Here is a 22970-nt window from a genome sequence, read left to right on the forward strand (position 1 = left end):
GCCACTGCAAATCCGAATATCCCGTACTGGGACGTCAGTGAGCCAATCACACCAGAAGCTGCCTTTGCTACCATATAAGGCAACAGGCTGAGCGCTCACAGTAGCACGCTCTGTGTGTGTGTGTGTGTGTGTGTGTGTGTGTTTCCCTCCAGAAGGCCTGCATTGTTCCTCACTCAGCCAAAGGGGATACAGATGCCAACCACATGTCTAAATATAGAAGCCAATTCAATTTCACAATGAAATATGGTGGCCTCATCAAAAATGGAGCAACTCCATACTAATGTAAAATCATAGCATGGACCAGTGATGGCTATGGTTGCATTCTTTTTCTTTTTTCTTTTTAATTGTGAGCTAAAGTCAATATATTTTAATTTAGCAGAACCGTGATGGACAGGGAATGAAAAAAATATTTTCTCAGAATCAGTGTTGATGAAAAGGTATATTGTAAATCAGCCAAACCCTGGAACCATTTATCTGAGCTGATACCTGTGAAGATGTTTGGTTTTAAATACCTCTCCCAGGCTAGTAGGGGATTTTCAAACCCTTCTGTGGAGATTTATAGCTCTTTTTATGGTAGTGTTCTCAGCCAGCTAGTTTCCTGCATGACATAATTTCTCTCTCACTTTACTTTACTTTACTTTACTTTACTTTACTTTTGGTATCTGCTGATTAGAGCTTATTTTTATGCATGCTAGTCATTTGAACTGGAAACACAATAGAACACAAGGGGCCTTGCTGGTAAGGGGCAAACCTGTGGCTAGTGTGTGGAGCGCTCCTGAGAATTACCAATCGCTTAAACTTTTAGGTTTGGTCATGGTTCTTTCTGTTCTTCCAACAACTATTTCTCATTTGTTTTTGTCAATTACTATAAAACGTGTTTGCATTGTCTTCTACCTTATTCGGATGTTGCTTTAAATAAAAGTGACTGCAAAAGGAATAGATGGGTACGTAATTTCCTTACTATACTTAAGTGTTATTTTGGGCCATTTATACTTTACTTCAGTGTAATTTTAAAAATCTGATGACTTATATACTTACATAATTACATTTCAGAAAAACAACACACTTTATCCTTCTTACATTTTTATTTCGACTTTCAAAGTGCTCTTTAGGACTCTTGAAGATCTCTTCTTCTTCCATCCAGCCAATGAATATATGCTATCAAATGTCAATACATCAATCAAATGGGATCAGTTGAGCATCCAGACAAGTTCTATCAAGAATCACGATTCATCAGACCTGGCGACTGCCACATGATTGACTGATTATTTAATTGCATGAATGAGTCATCGTTTGTAGTAACCTTCTCATGCTACACAATACACTTACTGAGCACTTTATTCACCAAGCACTTTATCCACTGCACACCGGTGGCACAGTGGTGTAGTGGTTAGCACTGTCACCTCAGAGCAAAAAGGTTCTAGGTTCAAGCCCAGCAGCTGATGGGGCCTTTCTGTTTGGAGTTTGTTTGTAGTCCATGTGGGTTTTCTCCAGGTGCTCTGGTTTCCCCCACAGTCCAAAGACATGTGTTTAGGTTAGTGTGTGTATGACTGTATGAGGACCCCACTGAAAAGATGTTCATGGTGGCAATTTATGAGATTGTGATCTGCCCACATAATTGGGCTATCCTAAATAAATATACTCCATTGTTATTTATTATGAACACTGTACTAATACTGGGTAGGGCCTCACTCTGTTCTCAAAAACAACTTCAATTCTTTGTGGCATGGTATCCACAAGATGTTGGAAACATTCCTTTGAGATTCTGGTCCATGTTGATATGATTGCATCATCCAATTCCTGCAGATTTTTCAGATCCGATGACTAGAAAGACCACTGAAGAACACTGAACTCATTGTCACGTTCATAAAACCAGTCTCAAATCACTTTTCCTTTGTGATATGGTGTATTGTCATGCTGGAAGGAACCATTAGAAGATGTGTAAATTGTTGCCATGAAGGACTGCACATGGTCAGTAACATTACTCAAATAGTCTGTGCCATTTCTTGGCACAAAGTGTGCCAAGAAAACATTCCCCACACCATTACACTACCTCCACCAGACTGTACTGCTGACACAAGGCAGGTTGGATTCATGGCGCCAAATTTTGACCCTACCATCTGTTTGCCTCAGCAGAAATCAAGATTCATCAGACCAGGCTCCTGCCACATGATTGACTGATTATATAATTGCATGAATGAGTAGGTGTACAGGTTTTCATAATAAAGTGTTTTTTGAGTGTATACTGTATTTTGTTCCATATCCCTCCATGTGCATCATAATATGGATAAGCCATGGAACTTGAACTTGAGGATGAGCATTTCTGACCCTGCCTCAGTAAAGAATTTCAAAGACTGATAAACAAATATTGAAATAAAATGAGGTGTCTCATTTGCCTTCAGAGAAGTCATGAGCTCTATCGAATTTGAAAAAAGCATGTAAGTTTCATTCATGACCTAATGTTAACTGACTATATTTCATGACGCGAACAAAATTAAGTCAGATTCTAGCTAATGGTAAATCTCATCTCATCTCATTATCTCTAGCCACTTTATCCTGTTCTACAGGGTCGCAGGCAAGCTGGAGCCTATCCCAGCTGACTACGGGCGAAAGGCAGGGTACACCCTGGACAAGTTGCCAGGTCATCACAGGGCTGACACATAGACACAGACAACCATTCACACTCACATTCACACCTACGGTCAATTTAGAGTCACCAGTTAACCTAACCTGCATGTCTTTGGACTGTGGGGGAAACTGGAGCACCCAGAGGAAACCCACGCGGACACAGGGAGAACATGCAAACTCCGCACAGAAAGTCCCTCACTGGCCACGGGGCTCAAACCCGGACCTTCTTGCTGTGAGGCAACAGTGCTAACCACTACACCATCGTGCCGCCCCCTAATGGTAAATATTGTTGATTATTAGCATGAGTTTACTTCTGACAAATTCTAGCAAACTAATTATTCATTCATGTGAGCAGCAAACTAACTGAGATTGAATGATGTATTTTTTTAGGCAAAACACTGGAGTTGCATGTAATCGACTAGTATTTTTGCCTTAGTCGTAAAAGTAAGTTTGCATGTGAAAATGTGACATTTAATTTCATTAATTAAAGCATTTGCTTTTTACTTTTACATCAATCACTTCCACTTTTAACTGAAATAAGACTGATGAGTAACTTCTCAGTGCTTTTTCCACACCTTGAAATAGATGTAAAGATACACACCATGACTGAAGTACTGTACCTTAACATGGTTCTACATGGTAACTACTCTGTACATTTTGGAAATCTGTATTTAAATTTGTTCCTAAGATGTTTGACAATTAACAGCTATAGTAGAATGAGAATACCTCAATAACAAAATGAGTGAGAAGGGCACATGGTAGATCGCATACCTCCGCCACATATTAGAATATCCAGATGTTTACTATGTTTACATACACTCACTGGCCAATTTAATAGGAACTTGTTCTTGATTCTAAGATTCCTGTTCTTGGCTGGCAGGAGTGGAATCCAGTGTAGCCTTCTGCTGTTACATGCTGAGATGCTTTTCTGCTCACCACCATTATAAAATTGATTATATGAGTTACTATATCCTTCCTGGCAGCTCGAACCAGTCTGGCTGTTTTCCTCTGACTTCTCTTACTCTCTTATTAACAAGGCGTTTCCACCCACAGAACTTTTGCTCACTCAGTGTTTTTGTTTTTCACACCATTCTGTATAAACTCCAGAGACTGTTGTGTGTGAAAACCCCAGGAGATCAGCAGTTTCTGAAATACTCAAACCAGTCCATCTGGCACCAACACCCATGCCACAGTGAAAGTCACAGAGATCACAATTTTTCCCATTCTGATGTTTGAATTGAGCATTAACTGAAGCTCTTGATGTGTATCTGCATGATTTTATGCATTGTGCTGCTGTCAAGGGATTGGCTGATTAGATAACTGCATAAAAGAGCAGGTGTGTGGATGCTCCTAATAAAGTGGCTAGTGAGTGTACATACCTGGATTTGCATCAAAATCTAATCAATTGTTCCTTGGCCCATGGCCCACCTTTCTATAAAATCTCATCAAAATCACACACACACATCACATTATCTCTAGCCGCTTTATCCTTCTACAGGGTCGCAGGCAAGCTGGAGCCTATCCCAGCTGACTACAGGCGAAAGGCAGGGTACACCCTGGACAAGTCGCCAGGTCATCACAGGGCTTCATCAAAATCAGTTCACTGCTTTTTGAGTTACATTGGGAAAAGGCAAACAAATGGAGGTGAAAACATAACCTCATCAAACAAAGTTGGTGGAGGTAATAAACATCAGAAACGAGCCATCACTTGACTAAAAGCTCTGAAGCTTTATCATATTTAAATTGTAGTTCAGATATCGAGGTAGTTGGTGTGCTGCAACTTGAAGCAATTACGATATCGGAAGTTTTCACACTTTCAGCATTCCAAGTGCTCTCAGAAATGATGACTCAGCACTTTTATGCATATGTGAACACAATAAATGAACTTCTACCTTTGAAGCCTCTAAAATTAGAAACAGTTACAGTACAGTTCATTTATGGTCCATTTTGTTGTCCACTGGGCGGCATGGTGGTGTAGTGGTTAGCACTGTAGCCTCATAGCAAGAAAGTCCTGGGTTTGAGGCCAGTGGCCAATGAGGGCCTTTCTGTGTGGAGTTTGCATATTCTCCCTGTGTCTGCATGGGTTTCCTCCGGGTGCTCCGGTTTCCCCCACAGTCCAAAGACATGCAGGTTAGGCAAATTGGTGGCTCTAAATTGACCCTAGGTGTGAATGTGAGTGTGAATGGTTGTTTATCTCTATGTGTTAGCCCTGAGATGACCTGGTGACTTGTCCAGGGTGTACCCCACCTCTCGCCCATAGTCAGCTGGGATAGGCTCCAGCTTGCCTGCGACCCTGTACATAGGGTGACCACCGACATGAGTCTGTAACTTAGGACACTTGTGTCCAAAAGTGAGGACAAAGGCCCTAAAGTTAGGACACCATCGCATTCCGGGGGGGGGGGGGGGGGGGGGGGGTAAGAAAAACTTATAAAAAAATGTATGAAGTCAATATATATTTATTAACTTGGAACACCTATCAAAAAGAGAAATGTGGAAAATGATGGTCAAGACCATGTCAACAAGAAACAAAACATCAGTGTAAAGTCACTGTAAAGAGTTGCGTCCGTCTATAGACACTGAAAAAACAGTCTTTGCCATGCCATAGGCCAACATATTTATTCACTTGAAAATGACCATCAAAAAGAAAAAAAAAAAATCGAAAAATGAGTCAAGAAACATGTAGGCCTACTGTCATTTAGCCTACTATACTGACCTTGGCTTATCCACAGGAACTAAACTAAAAACAAAACATTGTTGTGTTCATTTATGCTCATCCAAAAAAATATCAAAAAGAAAAACATGAAAAATGACAGTCAACCATGTCATTTACATTTGGCCTATAACCTTATCCACAGGAATTTGGATAAAACATCATTAAACATTACTGAACAACAAAAACATTAGTCTAGAATGTTCATTTGCTCATCCAGGCATCATTTAGGCTCTTCCTCCATTCTGGTCTTTTTGCTCTGCTCTGCTCTGCTCTGCTCTGACTGCTCTGCCAATTCACCTAGGAGAAAGCCCACAGTATTAATTTATTTGAAATACTGAATCACATTTTAATTTAAATTAAATGATTTTGTTGTAATAAGCCTATAACTTTTTATATAAAGGCTAATGCCATGGGTAACCACTCACCAGAGATGTTTTAGGCTAGGCCTACTTCTTGTATTTCAGCCCTTTCCTGGCTGCCTCCAAAAGTGCCTTATTGGCCAGGAACTTCTTGTACATCTCTGTGCAATCCTCTGTAAGGTTGATGCAGACCTGGAGCTCTGCCTTCACTCAGTACGTTTACATGCACATCCAAATCGAGCTGCTGTCGGTAATCGAGCAAAGGGTCCCAGCAGAGGTGCCAGAGAAATCCAATCCTACATGCACACAAGGAAATCGAGCTATCGTGTGAGGTACATTGTGCACCCGAGCCACAGGTGGCGCTACACGCCCCATTGTGTTGGTACACTTCCGGTTGTTGTCATGAAGAAGAGCTATTCAAGAGTGTAAACAAAGTTATCAGTTCCGTGTTCTCCACTGCGCGTTTTTCTCCCGTCCATGAATTTTAATATATTCAACTCCTTAAGCTGAATGAGCATGAACTCTGTCTCCTCATTGCTCCAGAAGTGCACGTTTCTGCTCGCCATTTTCTTTTCTTCGTTTGTTCCTCCTGACCTCTTCTGCTGCTCGCTACTACTGTTGTCATGCCGACCGAGGCTGTCGTGTTTCCCGCTTGTGGTCTCGTCACTCGTCACTTCCGGAAGGGGCAATGCTGAAGTAAGTAGCTCGACTACGTAACTCGATAGGGTATACATGCACTAAGTAGCTCGGCAAAAATCGCATAATCTAGGTCGTGTAGCTCGATTACGAGAAATCAAGTTCGGTTCAATTTCAGCCTAGCTAAGGTGTATCCATGGCATTTAGAACTTCGATTTCAGTCGAGCAACAGCAGAAATTCGATTTTCTCTATGTGCATGTAAACGCACTCACTGAGTCTACCTCGAGACGATTCCTTTCATTACGCCATGCAGTGGTCATTATGGAAAACACTCTTTCAGTAGAGCTTGCAGAAGGCGAAGTTTTCTCCTTTTTGGCTTTTGCCGACAAAACGATGCTCTAAGCACCAAGCATTTTTAAAGGATGTCTTTCATTTCGGCATGAGTATTGTTCAACAGCATGCGTGCCAACATTCATAGGTTTTTCCGTACAAACATTTGCACTGCACGCGCAGCTCAGAGGAGCAAAAATCAGTCAATTGCGTGAGCGCAGCTTTTGAGTGACAGCAGCTTCAGAGGCTGCAGAGGCTCCATCAGCTGCGTGCGCAGCGCGAATGTTTGTATACGAGAAATCCCTGTAGGCTATCTTTGCCTGTATGTCATTGCAGAATAGCAAGTGTAAATAATGGGCGGGGATTTGTGACGATTGATGCAACGGTGGCGGCTGAGGGTCCGAAATGAGGACAAAATGTAAAAAGTGAGGACGCGTGACAGACGTCCGGACAGACGGCTCTAAAACCGGACTGTCCGGACGAAATCTGGACGAATGGTCACCCTACCTGTACAGGATAAGCAGCTACAGATAATGGATGGATTTGTTGTCCACTTGAATCATATCTTGTAAAAAGAAAATGTCCCCAGTTCACTTCAGGTTTGCTTTATGGTTCAGGTTGAGGCTTGCTGTCTGTACTTAGCTTAAGTTTTCTGTAACCTTGTAGGTAAAAGACAAGAGTACAATAGTCTAATGGCTTCCCGTGGAGTCATCTGGTTTGGTAGGACAGAATAATACAGGCTAATAGTGCAATTGTGGTATGAGCAACTAGTTAGGCAGCAGTACTACTACTACTACTACTACTACTACTAATAATAATAATAATAATAATAGCTCCTGTACATTAGCCTACTATTGCAATATACACTTGCTGACCTTAGGATGGGCCAGAACAACAGAAGACTACACTAACTTCCACTCCTATCAGCTAAGAACAGTAATGTGAAGCTGCAGTGTGCACAGGCTCACAGAAACTGGACAGTTGAAGATAGCACGAATGTTGCTTGGTCTTTTTCCAATCTTCAGCTGGCATCAGTAACCAAGCCAGAGTCAAATTCAATGAGATCACATTTCCTCCCGTTCTGACATTTAATGTGAACATTCACTAATGTTCTTGACCTGCATCTGCATGACTTCATGACTTGTGCTGCTGGTACATGACTGGCTGATTGGATAATTGTATGAATGCATGGGCGTACAGGTGTTTCTAATAAAGGACTGTATGTCGTTGCATGTATTTTGTCTTGCCAGCTATTTTGATCAGGGTCACAGGTTGGTCTATGGACATGCAGTCCAAAGACATACAGTTAGGTTAATATGGGGTGGCCTTGGGCTGAAGTGCCCTTGAGCAAGGTACCTAACCCCTAACTGCTCCCCGGGTGCTGTAGCATGACTGCCCACTGCTCTGGGTGTGTGTGCGCGTGTGTTCACTGCTTCAGATGGGTTAAATGCAGAGGATGAATTTCACTGTGTGCTTGAGTGTGCATGTGACAAATAAAGGCTTCTTCTTCTTCTAAAATGTAAATTGATTTGAATGATTCTGAAACAAAAGTCCCTTCTCATTCCTTTTTTCCAGATGCATCTGTTATTTCACTTCAGTTCTGCTTTTGCACTCTCCAGAGTATTTTTTCATCCACTGCCAGAAAGGAGCATCAAGTAAAATCAAACCATTTTGAATGATATTATCTGTACATGTATTATTGGCATGGTAGTATAATGGTTAGCACTGTCATCTCACAGCAAGAAGGTTCTGGGTTCAAGCCCAGCGGCCAATGGGGGCCTTTCTGTGTGGAATTTGCATGTTCTCCCCGTGTCTGTGTGGGTTTCCTCCGGTTTCCCCCATAGTTCAAAGATATGTGGTTAGGTTAACATGGGGCAGCCATGGCCTGATGTTGGGCTGAAGTGCCCTTGATCAAGGCATCTAACCCACAACTGCTCCCCGGGCACTGTAGCATAGCTGCCCACTGCTCTAGGTATGTGTGTGTGCTCATTGCTCACATGTGTGTTCACTGCTTCAGATGGGTTAAATGCAGAGGTTAAATTTCACTGTGTGCTTTAGTCTGTGCTTGAGTGTATGTGTGACAAATAAAGGCTTCTTGGGTTGGCTTCTTCTTCTTCTGTAATCTAATCGATGTATAAGTTTTAGAGAGATCATCAATTGTAAAATGTCAGAGAACCGAGTCCCTTTTTGAGTCCACTTCTGAACACCAAAAGCACGAAAAGAGGTTATTTGCATCAAGTTCCCTTTTCGTTCCACTCTAGCAGGACTCTGAGTATGGTTCATTTAAAAAGAATTGTCTCTGAAAACAGGAAGAACAGAATGTGGCAGCTGATATTGTCATATGGAAGAAAAAAGACATTGCTTACCAGCTCACTATGCTGCTCAAGCTGAATATTTTCACAATGTTGTAATTGTAAGTTCTGTATTTAACTTCTAAATGTTAACTTTCAGTTACAGATGACTGTAAGTTTGTTTTGGCTTTTTCAAATTTGTTAACCTGTGTGTATACTTTTTTCTTTTTCTCTTTTTTGTTGATACATGATTTCAGCTTTATTAAAGTAATTCTGTAATCATATTTCACAAATGATACAAGATTAATTTTTGAAACATCTGCTTATTTTCATTTGGGGCAGTATATTTTATGCTCGTGCTCTGCTAGTGCCTGGAAGGAATTCATATACAAAGATCCACTGCGGGCAGCACGGTGGTGTAGTGGGTAGCGCTGTCACCTCACAGCAAGAAGATCCTGGGTTCGAGCCCCGTGGCCGGCGAGGGCCTTTCTGTGCGGAGTTTGCATGTTCTCCCCGTGTCCGCGTGGGTTTCCTCCGGGTGCTCCGGTTTCCCCCACAGTCCAAAGACATGCAGGTTAGGTTAACTGGTGACTTCAAATTGACCGTAGGTGTGAATGTGAGTGTGAATGGTTGTCTGTGTCTATGTGTCAGCCCTGTGATGAGCTGGCGACTTGTCCAGGGTGTACCCTGCCTTTCGCCCGTAGTCAGCTGGGATAGGCTCCAGCTTAGTAGAACAGGATAAAGCTTAGTAGGTTTGTAGAACAGGATAAAGCAGCTAGAGATAATGAGATGAGATGAGATCCACTGCTGGACCCTTGGGCAAGACCCGTAATTGTGTTTATCCCCTTCGGACACAAGGGAAAATGCTATGGAACTTCATGTGTACACTTGTACACATTATGTCCGAAGGGGTTAAATACAATATGCCTGCTTGTATATAAAGCACATATACAATATGTTTGTATTGTATGGAATAGCTTATTTATGACCTGCCACCCTATCCACACCCTGCCCCTGCCAGCACCTTCATGGTCCAGTAGTGTGTGCTCTGACAATACACAACACAAGTGTCTAAATTATTATCAAGTTTCTCAAAAACACAACACTGGCTACCCCAATCATAGGGCACCCCATGTGTCTTTCCTGCCTTTTAACCTAATGGAAAGGTAGGCATGAATTAAATTAGAGCCATGGTCTGGAAATAACGTGTTGTCAATGTGTTATATTGAGAGTGTTCAGGATTGTCAAGGAATAATAATAATAAGCGAACTGTTACTGTTAGAGCGGGGACTTTAGCTCAGCCAAAACTTAGCCAGACACACCAAAAAAGTAACAGGGCAAAGGATTTTGCAAGGGATTAGCAGCAGGGTGCCAGGTCACTACGTTGTATGTAGTTGTCGATGTTGATTTTAAAAGTAACTAAGTAAATTACATCAGGAAATGAATATTTAAGTATGAGTGAAAAATACTGTGGCGAACGTGCATGGAAGAAGAGTCTGGAGACAGAAATCTTAGTTTCTTGGCTGTTAACCTGTACTTGTTCTCGATAGCACTTGCTTGACTGCTTTATATGCATTCGCTAACACTACTGATGAACGCTACACTGGCTGGAAGGTTACTTTACTGCTGCGCTGATGGCACTGACTTGCAATTAAGCTTGCGTTGGCTTTCGAGAAGGCCGAGGGTGATACATTTTTGGCCCCTCCCACTATAAATCAAAATTTGATTGGTTAATTCATTTGTCACTTCCTACATAAACATACACTGCCATGGCCTTCTGTCCCGGCAATGAAGTCCTAACCAATGAGTGAGCCAGCTCTAAACCCTTCTCAGCCTAGAGACAACAAGCAAAAAATCTCATTGGATACCTATTTTTTAATGTCTTCAGGACAGTAACCCTTTCATTTCTGAAGCAAATTTGATGGAAAATGGGGCCAAATTAGAAGAGAATAATTATAATGAAATTATGAAAGAATGAAAGCAATTAAAGAATGAAAGAAATTAAATATAACATTTGAAATGCTTATATGTTTGGGCCTTCTCTGAAGGCCTAGAAGGCCCTGATGGTTCTGATAATACTAAAGACAATTTGGTTTGGTATTGTAATATTGGTGGTGGTATTAGATCCTGAGGGGTTGGCCAAAAGGGTTGAGGTAATATTTGTTCTCAGAAAAAAAAAGGTTTTAAGGTTCTTACTGTGGATGTTCCATGAAGGATATGTCAGAGGAACATCATTAAGGTCAGAGTTGGAATTTATGGACCACTACTCTACCATTCATTTAAATTTACATTAGTTGTACCTGGATGGCACTGGGTAACTTTGCCACTTCACAGCTCCAGGGTCTCTGGTTTTAATCCTGTTTGACATGTTAATATTATAGTCAGGCTGTCTGTTGTTGCCCAAATGAGGATGGGTTCCCTTTTGAGTCTGGTTCCTCTCGAGGTTTCTTCGTCATGTCGTCTGAGGGAGTTTTTCCTTGCCACCGTTGCCACAGGCTTGCTCATTGGGGATAGATTAGGGATAAAATTAGCTCATGTTTTAAGTCGTTCAAATTCTGTAAAGCTGCTTTGTGACAATGTTTATTGTTAAAAGCGCTATACAAATAAACTTGACTTGACTTGACATGTTCTTCCTGTGTTCATGTGGGTTTCTTCCAAGTTCCTAAGTTTCCTCCCACCTCCCAAATACATGCAGGTAGACCAGTTGGCTACTCTAAATTGCTCTAGGTGTGAATGAGGGCATGAATGTGTTCATGTGTCACAGTAGATCCAGGGGAAATTTATCTGAGACAATTCACTGACTGGCTTGTCTTTGGGAGTTGGGACAACTCCAAAAACCAGACAGTAACTTCAGCTCAGGATTGAATCATGGACCCTGGAGCTGTGAGGCAGCAACTAGTTGTACCTTGAGAAACAAAAATATACATATGTCATACAATACTTGTTTGCAATCTTAAGGTGCAAATATGGATATCAATGCCCTTCATGCTCAACTACTCACCTATATGGCTGACCTGGATTGTACATGCTTGTCATTTTGAATAAAAGTGAATAAGTAATCCAATATTTCAGCAACATCCCTCTAGAATGTACACATTCAATTCAGACATGTGCTGTATTTTGCAAGCTCTATGACTGAGCTGTCTGTGACTTTTTTTTACAGTGAAAGCTTTGTGGATAGCACCTGTTATTGCAATTAGGAATGTGTGTGATGTGCGCATTTCAGGTCAGTGAGGTGAAGTCACTCCTTGAGGGTTGACACGCACCCAAATATGCCTCTTGAGCCTCCTCCCAAGCACACGCCTCATCTCAAGTCATCCATAATAAGAGGGTGGAGACAAGCGAGGCCCTGCATATAAGATTGGGAGGATAAAAATAAAACTAGGTCCACCTACTTTGGATTACACTCAGCCTCACACTCACTCTTCAACTTGATTTGATGTTTTTCAAACCTGATTCAAGATCATTCCCACTGTCAGGCAGAACAGAACGATACAAATGCATACACACCTCATGTGGCTTAACCCAAACTAAAAAAACAGACAGACTGCCTGATGACACAGAGATAATTATATTCTCAAATCTACATTTCTTTCCTCTCTAAATAGACTCAGAGTCTTTTGACAACTGGTTAAAAGAGCACCACCCCAACTAAAAATGTTAGTGCAGTTGTCCCTCAAGTTAGCTTTTTCTGTGTGGAAGGATAACATTTCACCCTTGCAAACCTATACAGAAAATCACTTGCTGAGAAAACCACTTTGTCATGTATGCCTGGGAGCTTTGACGAGACTATTTGAAAGACATTAAGAATACAAAGTGTTGTTTTATGCTGTATCTATACATTTGTTATTTTTAGTGCATAATGGGTGTCATATACAGCTGATATAGAATTAGGATTACCAAGAGTTGCATGCTGTTTCAGTGACACAATAGATCAATATTATTTTTTAAAATTCTTATGTAATAGACTTAAATGCTTAAATTGTTGTCTGTAGTACTACTTGAGTAATAGTTCTTCAAAGTATACATTGTGGAAAAAAACTTTGCATAGTTATTATTATTAGTAGTAGTAATAGGAGGAGGAGGAGGAGGAGGAGGAGGAGGAGAAGTCTTAGTTGTAGTAACAGTAGGAGAAATAATAGTAGTATGCACAAAAATAGCCATCAGAGGAGCAGCAGTAGGAATTGAGGTATTTCACCTGACGTCACAGGGTCACGTGACCCCCCGGTGTCCGCCATTTTGAACGTCAAGCTACGCTGCAGACAGAGAGGGAGAACCAGCTTGAAAAAAAACGTGTTACAGACACCTAGAATAGATTAATTTGTCAGTAAGCACTCTATAAATAACCATGGTGTTTGCTTGTTGTGCTGTGGGCTGCCACAACAGACAGGGACAGCGTGCAGGATACTCCTTTTACCGGTTTCTAGTGATGGGAATTTCGGCTCTTTTTCGGGAGCCGGCTCTTTTGGCTCTTCTTACTATAAGGAGCCGGCTCTTTCGACTCCCAAACGGCTCCTGAGATTTTATTTTTGATTTAATTGCTGCAATTAACTAGTTAATTAATTACATTATTATTTATATTTTATCAATAGGATGTTTTCCATTTTATTTTTTAGTTTTTGTAGCCATTGTAAAGCTTTGTAAAGTATAGCAGTGTAACAATGTTCTAGCTATAGAAATAAAACTTACTTACCAATTAATAAATTATTTTCTCACAAAGATAATGCAAAACTGTGTTATATTACCAATATAAAATACACAGCTGATTTTCCCCTCCTCAGGTGCCTCACAGACTCCTCTCCCCTGCGCTCCACAGCTTTAAGCATTACACCAATTTTCGTATTTTCGCAGCTGTGAATGACATCAACCCCCCCCCCAACCAAAAAAAGTAGGCGTACACCATGCTACTTTGTTCCTTTGAATGGTAATAGACAACACAAAGACGCAATCGGACAGCAACTTTTTTTGTGAAAGTCTCTCTCTCTGAGGCACCTAAGGACAAAAAACTAAGCCCATGTTTACATTAGACCGTATCAGCGGATCATCAGATTAACGTTTTTAAAATGATTAGTGTGCACACAGCAACACCAATACACGATTTGCGTGCACACAGCAACACCAATACACGGATACGCTCGGCTCCGCAGGCATCCTGCGCGCCAAATCACTCCGCCCTGAACAGCGAGTGCCCTCTGGAGGGTGCGCACTCCGGCCTTGCGCAGCTCACAGAGCATGCGAGTGAAGTGCACAAGCTGTGATTCGGGACTAAGCCGCTGTGTGTGTGATCCCAGCGCATATCACTTACCACTTGCAAGTGGAAGGATGGCAAGCCTAAAGACAATCATAACTACACAATGGGCAGTATTTGCATCAGTATTTGCAGTATTTTCATACTTTTATACTCTTTAATGAAAGGTGATACAAGGCGGAAGTCCACACCGTTTTTCAGCAGTCGCGTCACATGACCAACGCCAGCGAATCAGGAAGGTGGATGTCACAGTGATGTTGTCCAATGACGACGCCAGCTAGAGCTCAGCACAGCGTATCCGTGTATCCGCAATGTTTACACAGCACCGGAGCTGACACGATCTGGATTGAATACGTGGACCCTGGCGGATTCCCGTTTCCCGGCGTTTCCAGGCGGTTTAATGTAAACGGACAGTGCATCCCCGAAGAAAACGAGACAGATACGGTCTAATGTAAACTTGGCCTAATTCGGCTCCCACCGAAGAGCCGGCTCCCGTCGTTCACTTCAAAGAGCCGGCTCTTTGAACCGGATCGTTCGCGACCGACACATCACTACCGGTTTCCTACTGACCCAGACAAGAGGGCCAAATGGATTGCAGCTGTGAAAAGACAGGATTGGGAGCCAACAGAGTACTCCAGACTTTGCAGTGATCATTTCATTTCAGGTTATTTTATCAGTTAACGCAATTTTGATAAAATATATAGCAAAAAGTAAATGGGTCAGTGTTTGTTAACCCATCTGAGCAGTGAAACAAGGCAGTGTTAATTTGTCTAGGGTTGCACGTAGCAGACATCAGACATAAAATGCAATAACAGAGGCTAGAAAGAAATGGGACACAGAAATAAATAAACAGGGCTCCATACCAAGGCTGGGTACAGTGTTTGTGATAAAAGACAGATCCAATTTAACACGAATCACAGCTTACTTTATGTTAAAATGTGCAAAGGTCTCCACCATCTCATACCGCCTTGCACTGAAGGACTTAGGCGTGCAGTCCAAAATGGCTGCGTCACGTGACTTGGTCACGTGGGTGAAATACCTCAATAGTAGAAGTACAAATTTTAGTAGTAGTAGTAGTTGTTGTAGTAGAAGTTGGAGGAGGAGGAGGACTAGTAGGAGTTGTGAATGCAAGGCATGAAGGAATTCCCGTTCCGGATTCGGATTGGCGCTGGCGTGAGAGATTCGTAATCTCTGGAGTGGATGTCCGGAGTGGAGCATGACACTATTACTACTATCACTACTCCTACTAGTCCTCCTCCTAGTAGTAATAGTGTCATGCTCCGCTCCAGACACCCACTCCAGAGATTACGAATCTCTCACGCCAGCGCCAATCCGAATCCGGAACGGGAATTCCTTCATGCCTTGCATTCACTCCCTGGTTTTCTCTGCTGTTATCAAAACTCCATTCTCAGACAGGAACTTTACCAGAATGTCTTGCTTTGCTTCTAGCTGTTTCTGTGTCTCTGTTATGTTTCATGGTTGTTTGCTCACGCTCATTTTTCTATTTCATGGTTTTTGCACTAAGGGTTTATTTCTAGTTCATGGTTTTGCACTAAGGGTTTATTCTAGTTCATGGTTTTTTGCACGAGGTTTTTTTCTTGTTTTTGGTTTCTTGTCCAAGCATTTTTTGTCTTTGCCTGTTTCGTGTTTTTGTCTAGTTTTCTGTCTCTTGTTATCTGGATTATTTTTGCCATTTGTTTTTGTCCCATTTGTTTACCCTTGTGCCACGCCCTTTTCCCTGGATTAAAACTCTCTATTTATTTGATTACTGTCTGTGTTCTGCTCTTGGATCCTACTCACCACATCTCACCTCCCATAACAGTACGTTCTGGTCAACATGGATCCAGTGGAACTCACCCATCTGAGAACGGACATCCAGCAACAAGGGACTCTCCTCGGGACCCATCAGCAAGACCTCCAACAGATTACACAGAACCTTGCCACCCTGTCCAACTCACTCAACCTCCTCACCACACAAATGCAGCACTATCAAGCCATGCCTACCTCTGTCCAGCAGTCTCCAACTTCAGCTCCTGCCACTGCCTTTTCCCATGAGCCAAGACTCCCAGCGCCTCAGCCCTACGATGGAAAGCCAGGTACTTGTAGATCATTCTTGTGTCAATGCTCATTGATCATGGAGCTGCAACCTCTGACCTTCCCCACAGAACACTCCCGGGTGGCATATATCATCACTCACTGGCAAGGCCAGGGAGTGGGGAACAGTGGTCTGGGACACCGACACTCCCTTCTGCTCCTGTTTCAAAGATTTCTCTGAAGAGTGAAGAGATGAGGCAAACTTTTGATCGCTCTCTGTCTGGCCAGGAGGCCGCTAGGGAACTTATGGAGCTGCGGCAGGGGTCCCGGTCTGCCTTGGACTATGCCATCGAGTTCCGGACATTGGCAGCATCGTGCAGTTGGAACGAGAATGCCCAGGTCGACGCGTTCCTGCATGGCTTGTCTGACGTCATTAAGTATGAGCTGGTATCATAGGAACTGCCGTCGGACCTCTCCAGTCTCATGGACCTCACCAACCGCATCGATGCCCGGATCCAGCAATGGGGGAGAGAGAAGACCTGCCCCAGCTTCACCTCCTCTCCACCTCCCGCCTTGTCCGTCTAACCTATGCAGGCAGCCCGGGTACAGGTGTCAGTGGAGGAACGATAACGCCGGCGGAGCACAGGGTCCTGTTTCTACTGCGGTCAGTGAGGACACACCTGCCGAGCCTGCCCGCTAAAAGGACGAGCCCCACCAGTGAATCAAGGGGCCCTGGTGGGCAACACTTGGAACCAGCCCCCCGCTGACTGACTGTTACTCCCTGTCATCATTATCCATGACAACCAGCATCACCATCTCCAGGCCCTCGTCGACTCAGGGTCAGACAGGAACCTAATCCGCTCCACCACTGCCAAGCATCTGGGAATCCCGCTACTCACCCTCGACGTCCCTCTCACTGTCCTGACACTCAATGGCACTGGCTTGACCACCATCACCCACCTTACCACCCTGCTCACCCTGAGGATTTCTGGTAACCACTCAGAAACCATCCAGCTCCATGTCATGAATAACCCCCATGTACCCATCATCCTAGGATTACCCTGGTTAACGCTGCACAACCCTCACCTAAACTGGGCCAACAACACCATCCAAGGCTGGAGCCATTCCTGCCTAGCTTCCTGCCTGAACTCCGCTCTGCCTCCCACCAGACCACCGCAGCCTCCAGCCAGCGAGTTTCCCGACCTCTCTCATGTGCCTCCGGAATACCTGGACTTAAGACTTATTTTCAGCAAGACCCAAGCAGTGTCCCTCCCTCCTCACAGACCCTATGACTGTGGAATCGACCTCCTGCCTGGGACAGAGCCACCCAAAGGGCGACTCTACTCTCTGTCTCCCATCGAAAGGCAAGCTATGGAGAAGTACATCTCCGAGTCTCCAGCAGCTAGGATCATCCACCCTTCTTCCTCCCAAGCAGGGGCGGGATTCTTCTTTGTGGATAAGAAGGACAAGTCACTCCGCCCATGCATTGATTATCGAGGTCTCAACACCATCACAGTCAAAAACCGCTACCCACTACTGCTCATGACTACGGCCTTTGAACTACTCCAGGGAGCCAAGATATTCACCAAGTTGGACCTACGCAATGCCTACCATCTCATCAGGATCAGGGAGGGGGATGAGTGGAAGACGGCCTTCAACACCACCATTGGCCAGTACACTCGTGGTCCCTTTCGGCCTGACCAACGTGCCCGCAGTCTTCCAGGCACTCGTCAACGATGTCCTGAGGGACTTTCTCAACATCTTTGTTTTCGTGTACCTGGATGACATCCTGATCTTCTCTCGCTCCCTGGAGGAACATCAGGGCCACGTCTGGCAGGTCCTCCAGCGCCTGCTAGAAAATAAGCTATATGTCAAGAGAAAAGCGAATTTCACCAAAGCTTTGTCTTGTTTCTGGGGTTCATCATCTCCCAGGCTAGGATCCAGATGGACCCCCTCAAGCTTGAGGCAGTCACTGACTGGCCCACCCCATCCTCGCGACGAGAGCACCAGCGTTTCTTGGGATTCGCCAATTTCTACAGGCGCTTTATCCGCAACTTCAGCACAGTGGCCGGACCTCTCACAGCTTTAACCTCGATTAAGACCTCATTCAAGTGGGGGAGGAAGCGGAGAGAGCCTTCTCCATGCTCAAGCACAAGTTCACCACAGGACCCATTCTCACCATACCCGATCCCACAAAACAGTTTATCGTGGAGGTCGATGCCTCCGAGTCTGGGGTCGGAGCCATCCTATCCCAGAGGGCCAACGATAACAAGGTCCACCCCTGTTCCTTCTTTTCTCACTGGCTGTCCCCTGCTGAATGAAATTACGACATCGGTGACAGAGAGTTGTTAGCCTTCAAGCTAGCCTTAGAGGAGTGGAGGCACTGGCTCGAGGGGTTGGATCTCCTCTTCCTTGTCTGGACCAACCACAAGAATCTGGAATACCTCAAATCCGCCAAACATCTTAACTCACAGCAAGCCTCTCTCTTCTTCTCCCGTTTCCAATTCACGCTCTCCTACCACCCAGGATCCAAGAACGGCAAACCCAATGCCCTGTCCAGGATATTCTCTGCCTGCCAGGAGGAGTCTAATATGCCTGAAACAATCCTCCCTCCACACTGTCTGGTGGGGGCGTTCAGGTAGAGACGTTGGTGCAGAAGGCCCTGGAGCAGGACCCGGAGAAGGTAACTCAAGCAACATACCACCTAACCATCTTTCCCTGTTCTGTGTGAACCCAGGTGCTGCAGTGGGGTCATGGCTCCAAGTTGGCTTGTCATCCGGGAGCTGCTCGAACCCTGGCACTCATCCAACAACACTTCTGGTGGCCATCCATCAAGGAAGACGTCCAGGAGTTTGTGGCAGCCTGCGACACATGTGCCCAGAACAAGACAGCCAATTGACCCCCTGCCGGCCTGCTAAGACCCCTCCCGATTCCTCATTGACCCTGGTCTCACATCGCCCTAGACTTCATTACAGGACTCCCCAACTCAGGTGGCAACACATGCATCCTCACAGTTATTGACCGGTTCTCCAAGACAGTCCATTTCTTCCCTCTGCCCAAGCTTCCCACAGCTAAAGAAACTGCAGAATTACTCATCCTTCACGTTTTCCGCCTACACAGACTCCCCACTGACATCGTTTCCGACCAGGGTCCTCAGTTCACTGCGCAATTCTAGAGGGCCTTCTGCAAACTCATCGGGGCCTCCTGTAGCCTCTCCTCAGGGTTCCATCCTCAAACCAATGGCCAGGCAGAATGGGCGAATCAAGCTTTGGAGGTGGCACTCAAGTGCATGACGTCCAGGGATGCCGCTTCTTGGAGTAAGTACTTACCTTGGGTCGAGTATGCTCACAACACTCTCCCTTCATCTGCCACAGGCCTCTCGCCCTTCCAGTGCTCCCTAGATTACCAACCACCACTCTTCCCCAACCAAGAGGAGGAGGTCGCCATACCCTCAGCGCAGACCTTCATATGCCACTGCAGGAGGATGTGGGTATCGGCTCAGAGAAGACTCATTCGCTCCACCCTAGCATCCAAGAGGCAAGGCGACAAACACCGCTCTAAGGCACCCACTTACCGGATGGGGCAACGAGTCATGCTCTCCACGCGCCATCTGCCACTCAGAACTGTCTCCTGCAGGCTGGCGCCCAGATACCTAGGACCCTTCCTCATCAGCAAGGTAATCAATCCATGTTCCGTCAGACTGGCATTACCACTCACCATACGACGTATTCACCCCACTTTCCATGTGTCACAGCTTAAACCTCTGGTCTCTAGTTCCTACTCACCACATCTCACCTCCCAGAACAAATAGTAGTATGGACAACAGTAGTAGTCAGAGAAGCAGCAGTAAGAAGAGTAAGAGAAATATGAATAGTAGGAGGAGGAGGAGGAGAAATTCAAGTAATAATAGTAGTAGTAGTAGTAGTAGTAGTAGGAAGAGGAGGAGGAGGAGGAGGAGGAGGAGGTGTAACTGCTGTGGATATTATTTGCAATAATTAATAATAATTTGTTTACATATATTATTTATGTGGTTTATTTCTTGTGAAGATTTATTTTTATTGTGCAACTCAAGCCCAAGCCTTCTCAGTCCTTCTTTCTACATGTCTGAACATGTCAGAACATGTCTCAGGGTTTACGTGAATAATGTGAGACTATTTAAGACACTTCTGGCAGTGTAGTGAGTAACAGGTGCTGAGGGAGAACCATGTGAGGACAAACAGTGCTAATTTCTGCTGGAAAGCACCACATCTGGTGGGATCACAGGACGCAATTAATTGCGGGAATCCACCAAGAAAGTTTCAAGAAGAAGTTGTTTATCCTCTGTTTTCAAGGTGATCCTAGTATTTCCTATTTTGATTTTGAGTTTTTTTTTGTTCAAGACTCATTCCCCCTCTGTTGTATGCAGCCAGCGAGGTATGTTTATTTACGTTGCTTGTCGCGTTAATTAGTCTTTAGCATGTCAATTTTATGTTAAGTGAATGCATATTTTTTTTTATATTGTCTTATACTGTAACAGTTCGATTGTGATGAACGGTGGATTGTTGACGGTGAATTGGAATGAAGAGAAAAATAAATCCATCTGTATAAAGAACCAGCGTGGCTTATTTCATGGAGGGAGTGATAGGAGGAGAAATCTTAGTTGTAGTAATAGTAGGAGTAATAATAGTAGGAGTTGTGATAGAAGTAATAGTCATATGGACAAAAGTCATCAGAGGAGCAGCAGTAGGAATAGTAGGAGACATACGAATAGGAATAGTAGGAGAAGTAGTAGGAGGAGGAGGAAGAAGAAAATGATGTCTGAATATTACATTACATGGTATTTAGCAGATGCTTTTATCCATAGCAATGTACAACAATTGCAAAAGTCAGGTACATGAAGTGCTGAACTTCTAGACAAGAAATTTCTAGTGCCAAATGAACAAGTAACAGAATAACACTTAGTGTAATATTCTGTTGAAGTACCAATACTCAGCAAACAGCCAAGGAAACAAACCAACCATAGAAAGTACAACTAAATAGAGAAAAATAAAACTCCAATGGCTAACCCCAGGCTAGACAGTACACAGCCTGGGTTGGTCTTGACCGATACGCAGTTACACAGTGGGCAGGGAAACAGGGGAGAGATGCAGCCTGAAGAGGCGAGTCTTCAGTCTGCGTTTGAAGGTGGTCTTGGACTCGGTAATTCTGACCCCAATGGGAAGATCATTCCACCAATGGGGAACAAGGACAGACATCAGTCTTGAGCAGGCTGGGGAGGAGCGGAGAGGAGGAGGGGCCAGGCGACCAGTAGTAGCAGAATAGTAGTATTAGTAGTTGGAGGAAGAGGAGGACTAGTTGGAGTCGTAAAAGTAGGACTAATGATAGTAGTAATAGTCATATGGAAAATGGGAGTAATCAGAGAAGCAGTAGTCGGAATAGTAGGAAAAATACTAATAGGAGGAGGAGGAAAATTATAAGTTTGAGTAGTAGTAGTAGTAGTAGTAGTAGGACTAGGAGAAACATTAATGAGAGTTCAGTTAATGTTTTGTGAAAAAACAGTTCTGATGTCAAATCCCTATAATGATAAACCTACAGTTTTAACTATTCACTTTATGCTTAGGTTTTATTTCTGCCAACACACTGACAAGAATAAAGTCTTGCAGTCCTGAATAACATTTCCCAGTCTGAACACTGGGAAGACCCCCTCTTAGTGGCACATCTTGGAGATGTATTTTTTTTTTTAAGTTTGGGTGTGAATATTTGTGGGCATGCTGTCTTGCTATCAGCATCATCAGTGACCAGGAGCTTAATAGCACAGAAACCTACTTCAGGGGCAGATCCAGGAAAATGGGAAGGGGGGCATCAACCCAGTAAAGCCAGGGGTCCAGGGGCTGCTAGAGGCCCCCGGAAACTGCAGTTCTTAAATGCCCTGAGATGCATTTTGAGCTTTCAGAGATATGTTGGAAATGGAATCTCTGAAAGAAAATTACCATATCAAAACTATGTTTTAAAAGTAGGAACTTTCAAAACCTTTTTATTAGTTACTGAAAATTATATTGTCAGAGTTGCAGGTATATGTGGAGAACATAATTACAACTGATATATGGTAATATTTATAAAAATTGCATTGTTGTATAATGCATTACCACATGACACACTACAGTGTAGTACACTGACCACAAAACACCTTAAATCAATAAATTATTACTATTTTAGCAATTACAAACATAAACAGATGGTGCACACCCTTTACATGTAGTCTACAGTGCCGTCTGGGAATACAGTATGTTATTACAATGTGGGAAGTAAGGAATTTTAAGCATACTGTCACCACACAGACAAGTCTGAAATGTTGTCTGTCCATCCAAATTTCAGCCTGTCCGAATGATGGGTCAAAAGCCCGGCTGGGGGTCCAGAGTCCACCTTAGGGCCCCGGAAGCTGAAGGGCTTTAGATGCCTGGAGATGGCTTCTCAGCTATTTCCAGGCACATTTTTGTAATCTTCAAAAGCCAGATTACACTAGACATTAGTTGCTAATTACACTACAAATTGAATATAATTTACAAGAAAATGTCAGAAGAATCAAGAAAGACATACTTAAAGTTATACCAAAGAAAACAGTAACACACACAGGTCAGTTCCATGTCTAGAAAAAAGTACGAGGGGGCAAGGATGTTCCAGTTGGTTATAGTTTACTGGTACTCATTTATAGGTACTATAATTACACTCATGAAATATTATGTCAACATTG

The 22970-nt window shown here is 43.6% G+C and overlaps 1 protein-coding gene across 1 annotated transcript in view; it reads left to right on the forward strand.

Annotated features, from left to right (window-relative positions):
• The first annotated feature begins 20470 nt into the window (after positions 1-20470).
• The window catches only part of pls3 (plastin 3 (T isoform)), a 100018-nt gene continuing 97518 nt past the window's right edge, over positions 20471-22970 (forward strand). The window contains exon 1 of the mRNA XM_060927500.1: positions 20471-20571. The gene's annotated coding sequence lies outside the window, so the exon portion shown is untranslated. The remainder of the gene's footprint in view (positions 20572-22970) is intronic.

Source organism: Neoarius graeffei, chromosome 8 (assembly GCF_027579695.1).
Source record: "Neoarius graeffei isolate fNeoGra1 chromosome 8, fNeoGra1.pri, whole genome shotgun sequence".
Taxonomy (NCBI): Eukaryota; Metazoa; Chordata; class Actinopteri; order Siluriformes; family Ariidae; genus Neoarius; species Neoarius graeffei.